The sequence below is a fragment of the Rana temporaria genome, chromosome 1 (assembly GCF_905171775.1).
Source record: "Rana temporaria chromosome 1, aRanTem1.1, whole genome shotgun sequence".
NCBI classification, from domain to species: Eukaryota; Metazoa; Chordata; class Amphibia; order Anura; family Ranidae; genus Rana; species Rana temporaria.
The window spans coordinates 20455121-20461120 of NC_053489.1; positions in this window are offsets into that span (position 1 = coordinate 20455121).

Genomic DNA, 6000 nt, shown 5'->3' on the forward strand with positions numbered 1-6000 from the left:
CATGATCAGCCATCCCTGCCCCATACTCTGCAATACCCCTGCCCCAAACTCTGCAATACCCCTGTAACGAGACCCTTGCTCGCTCGGTTCCGCTGTCCCGACACTCCTCTGCTACTATTGGTTCAGATTGTAGATTGCAACGTCTGATGGTTCGGTCATCCAAGGCTCCGGGATCCGAACTACAGCTATGTGCCGTTCGGAATCCATTAGAACAAAACACCAGGCAGGCTGTATGTAAGTTCAAACAGGAAGACCTTTATTGGAAGCACACAACACACTTTTATACAGAATTTGGAACATCCCGGCCCCAACAACCGCTTTCCTATTGGTCAACTGTAAAGTACATGTAGTTCTCCTTCAGGTCCTCTTAGCCATGCAAATGAGGACTTGAAAATGAGTCAGCAGGGATTGATCCGATAGCTTGAATAGAAGGACTGCTATGTGTAATGAGACAGAAGGCCCAGGGGGCAATCAATGTACACAATAGCCAGACACAGAACAATGGAGCCATCTGGAGCCTTAAGACAGAGCAGAAGACCCCCCCACTGTGTAACAGATTTCAAGGAGGAACACTTACGCATTCCAAGGTCCATGACAACCCCTGCCCCATACTCTGCAATACCCCTGCCCCAAACTCTGCAATACCCCTGCCCCATACTCTGCAATACTCCTGCCCCATACTCTGCAATACCCTGCAATACCCTGCAATACCCCGCAATACCCTGCTATACTCTGCAATACCCTGCAAAACTCCACAATACCCCACAATACTCCGCAATACCCCACAATACTCCGCAATACCCTGCAATACTCCGCAATACTCTGCAATACCCTGCAATACACTTTTTTTTTCGTAAAAAAAAACGTGTTAGAAAAATTGCTGTGCAAATACAGTGCGAGATAAAAAGTTGCAACGACCACCATTGTATTCTCTAAGGTCTTTTCTAAAAAAAAAAAACATATATAATGTTTTGGGTTCTATGTAATTTTCTAGCAAATAAATGATGATTTTTACATGTAGGAGAGAAATGTCAGAATTGGCCTGGGTGCTCCCTGCATGTTGGGCCTCTGTATGTGGCCACGATGTGTAAAAGTCTCACACATGTGGTATCGCCATACTCGGGATTAATAGCAGAATGTGTTTTGGGGTGTAATTTGTGGTATGCATATGCTGTGTGTGAGAAATAACCTGCGAATATGACAATAGTGTGAAAAAAAATAAAAATAAAAATCTTGATTTTGAAAAGAATTGTGGGAAAAAAATGACAACTTCAAAAAAACTCACTATACTATTTTCTAAATACCTTGGAATGTCTTCTTTCCAAAACGGGGTCATTTGGGGGGTATTTGTACTTTTCTGGTGTGATCAATTTTCAGATATTGGCTTGTGGACTCTATGGCCCGGATTCACAAAGCACTAGTGGTTAACTCCTAAACTACAATTGTAATTTTCACAGTAATCGGTGCATTTTTATAGCACTTTTTGCTGTGAAAATGACAATGGTCCCAAAAATGTGTCAAAATTGTCCGATGTGTCCGCCATAATGTTGCAGTCACGAAAAAAATAGCTGATCGTCGCCATTAGTAGTAAAAAATAAAATATTAATAAAAAATGCAATCAAACTATCACCTATTTTGTAAACGCTATAAATTAAATCGATAAACGCTTAATGCGATTTTTTTAACCAAAAATAGGTAGAAGAATACGTATCGGCCTAAACTGAGGACATTTTTTATATATATATATATATTTGGTGGGTATTTATAATAGCAAAAAGTAAAAAATATAGATTTTTTTCCAAAATTGACGCTCTATTTTTGTTTATAGCGCAAAAAATAAAAACCGCAGAGGTGATCAAATACCACCAAAAGAAAGCTCTATTTACGGGAAAAAAAGGATGCCAATTTTGTTCGGGAGCAACGTCGCACGACCGCGCAATTGTCAGTTAAAGTGACACAGTGCCGAATTGCAAAAAGGGGCAAGGTCCTTAACCTGCATAATGGTCCGTGTCTTAAGTGGTTAATAAAGGTCTTTTCCCTTACATGACATGTACAGCAGGGCAGTTTAGTACCTTAAGGGCATACTGGTCACCTCCAGCCAATGGTACATTCTTGACACCCCACTAATCTAAAGATATGATCAGTTGAATGCATTTTAGTTGTACCCAAGGACATCTAGAGTCCAGGGCAAACATGCCAAATTGTGCCCCCCCCCCCAAAAAAAATAGCATTATATGTCTGCAAAACCCCCACCCCCCAAAAAAGGAAAAAGCATTAATCTGCATGCTTACCCCCAAGCATAAATCCCCCCTCCTTCACGTACAAATCCACTCCCTGCTGAAATCCCCTTCCCAGCACACATCTTTGCCCCTAGCACAAATCCTACCCCCCCCCCCAAAAAAAAAATGTCCCCTCCTACAAATCATCTACCTCTCAAATTTCCCCTCTGAGCACAAATACTCTCCCCCAGTCCAAACCCCCCTCCCAGCATACATTGTGTCCAATCCCCCATCCTAGTACAAATCCCTCCCAAATTTCTCCTCCTAGCACACATCCCCTCCCCACCACCATATTACCTTTTCTAGCACAACCCCCCCCTCCAAAATCCCCCCTCTTAGCACAAATCTTTGTCCCCCATCCCCCTCCTAGCACAAATCCCCTCAAATCACCACTCCTAGCTCACTTCCCCAAATTTCCCCTCCTAGAACAATTTGTATCCCATACAAATCCTCCCAACCTCCTTGTGGTGCCCCCCCATCTCATATGATACCACAGTGCCCAGGGCAGCCGTCCCTCCTGCCCACCCCTTGTCCCGACCCTGGTTGTACCCTTGCCTTCACTGCCATCGTTTGCTTTGTCAAGCCAATGAAAAACAGTAAAAATAATGTAAATAATATAAAAAAGGGAAATTATCGAAAAAATATTAAACAAAAAATAAAAATAATATTAAAATGATGGGTGGGAAAATGACTGGGTCTGGACCAGCATTTGTCTCTCACTACTAATAAGGGTGAAGTTTCTGGTTTTTTTTCGGGGTCTCTGGTGAAGATCTGGGGGGTGTACTTAGACTCGGTTCCCCAGTCCTTTTTGTGGCCCCCACCCTCTCCAATGTGCAGATAGCACAGAGGGGCCACTATTAACTTCATCCATGGAAATCTGGTTCTTTCTGACCTTCAAAAATGGTCTTTGTAACCCGTTAGAGGCACCTCTTTGTCAACTCTCATCTTGGAGATATTCCTTGTAGATATTACCTCTGTGAGGCAACGTATCAATATTTTTTCCAGGATTGCTTTCCATCCTGAGTCTGCGTAGTAGGCGCAGCAGATGGTGCGATCCGCTGACTACTGACCCTATTTGTGCATCCATTGTCATGTAGGTGTCGAAGATGACTCAGAGACTCTTGACTTTGGTGCTAGGGGTGATGGTTTGACCCAGAATGGGCGGGGGTGTCCATGTTGTTGCGGGATGATTCTTTTGATTGGCGTGAAAGAGGAGAAGTTCTGTTTTTGAGCCGTTGAGTTTAAGGTAACTCTTTGTCATCAAATTTTCTATCAAAGTAAGGCATTTCTCTAGTCCGAGAGAATGATCCTTATTGTTGCAGATGCAAAAATACAGTTGTGTGTCATCTGCATAAGAGTTGTAAAGTAACTTCTGGTTACTGATGATTTCAAAAAGAGGGCGGAGATAGATATTGAATAGAACAGGTGACAGGGGGGATCCCTGAGGGACTCCGCATGGCACTGTGCATTTTTCAGAAGTGAAAGGGCCCAATTTCACTATTTTTGATCGGTTTTCCAAGAAGGAGGAGAACCAAGATAAATCACATTCCGCAACTCTGGTTAATTCAACTAGCCGAGTCAGCAATAATTTGTGGTCTACCGTATCAAAGGCTGCGCTTAGGTCCAGCAGTACTAGAAGACAAGATTCTCCTTCGTCTGCAGCCTCGAGAGCGTCATCCCATATTTTGAGCAGTGCTGTTTCTGTCCCGTGACCAGGGCGGAAACCGGATTGGAATGGATCGAGTAATTTATGGGTGTCTAAATTATGTTGTAGCTGTTGTACAACTTCAATCTCCATTACCTTGGAGAAGACATTTAGGCCTGTTATGGGTCGATGGTGGTTTGGATCTTTGGGGTCGAGGGTGTTTTTTTTTTAGAATTGGTTTAATTATGCCTTGTTTCAGCGAGTTTGGCACCATGCCCTCCTTGAATGACTGGTTTATGAGCTGCATGATAGCTGGTGCCAAAATATCGGCACATTCTTTCAGCAGTTTAGTGGGGATGATATCATTAGGCGCTGTGCTATTTCGCAGAGTACCGATGATATTTTTAGTGGCATCAATGGAAATGGGCTTTAGAGTGAAATTCGATGATTGCGGCAGATTTATGTGGGTATTAGGTTTGTGATTTAGGGGAGGGGTTGACGAAGGTTGTATTTTGCTGAATACTTTCATGGATTTTTTCAATTTTGCTGATGAAATAATCCAATAATTTGTTGCAAAATTCTTGTGAATCAGTATTAGGGGCTTCTAGACAGACTGGGTTCATGGTCTGGGTGACTAGATTTAAGAGTTTATGGGGGCGGTTTAGGGCATTAGTGATGATACTGGAAAACATATTTTTTTTGGCTATAAAGATTTCTTTATGTTATTTTTTGGTTATGGTCTTGTAAATGGTATGGTTTTCCTCTGCTTTTCCAAGCTGATCCTGCTCTTCTGCGCTCGTGCTTTAACAACAACAGCTGGTCGTTAAACCAACTGGAGTTGTTTTTCCGGATGCATGTTTTACGATTGGGCGCTACTAAGTCGGCTGACTGTAGTAGGGCCTTGTTGATGGAGTCAAGTGTTTCTGTGGCTGTTTGATGTAGTGGATTGTTTTTATTTTTTTCCCTAATGTAGTTTTGAAAAGTTCCGAGTGGAGCTTCTTCTGAGATCGAGTCCAGTGTGTTGTCACCGGTTTTATCATTTTTTTTGAGGGGGCATTTTTAGTAATTAAGAATTTAATGGCATGGTGATCTGTCCATGGTTGCGGCTCATTTTCCAGAATATTAATTTCCAAATTTTGTCTGAAAATGAGATCGAGCGTGTGACCTGAAGCATGTGTGGGCCCACATACTAGTTGCTGCAGACCTAATCCTTCCAAATGGTCAATGCAGGTGTCGGCGACGGGGTCCTGTGAGGAGTTGGCCCAGAGGTTGAAATCCCCGAGCAGCAGGAGGTGTTTGGTGTTTAGGGTATAGGTGGAGATGAACTCTGTCAATGACATGAGAAGGTGCGTTTTTGGACCTGGTGGTCTATAGCAGATATTAAGCTAACATAATTCTAATGTTTCATGTTTTCTTCAGAATAAATCCTATGATTGATCAATGAGCAGCTGGGATCAGTGTTTTGCTTTGGAAGTCTTCATATCAGGATCTGGCGAGGTGTGGGGTAGGTGTGTTGTCTCTGCAGCATTGTATAGGGAAGATGAATACTCCCTTGTGGCAGAAGTTTAAAAAGAAATGTATGCAAGAATAAAGATTTTTTTATTAGGTCATATAAAGAAAATCTCCATAAAATGAAGTCAAGTTACCACTTAAAATATTAAGTTACTGAGAACATTAACTTTAACTAATATTAAAAATGATTTTTGAATAAACTAGGAAAATGAATTTATTAATATAGTCGGATACATCTACATACAATATAATAAAGTGACCCTGACACTAAAAATACATTACAATCAGCTTATAATAGAACATGTTTAATATTTATCTTCCGAGAAGATGGTGAGTGAAATCTTCCCTCTCTGGAATAGTGATGGGTGTCTCTGGTATCGGACACGTTAGGATGTTTTGGATACTTTGTCCTCCTCTGGTCACTGTGGTTCCTCCTCACTAAGTGACTACATTGTTCTGTAGTGATGTAACCACTGGTGGGAGGAACCACTACACCCAGTTGGGGACAAGGTTTCCAACACACCCAAAGTGTCTGATACAAGCGGTGTCCAAAGCAGAAATTAG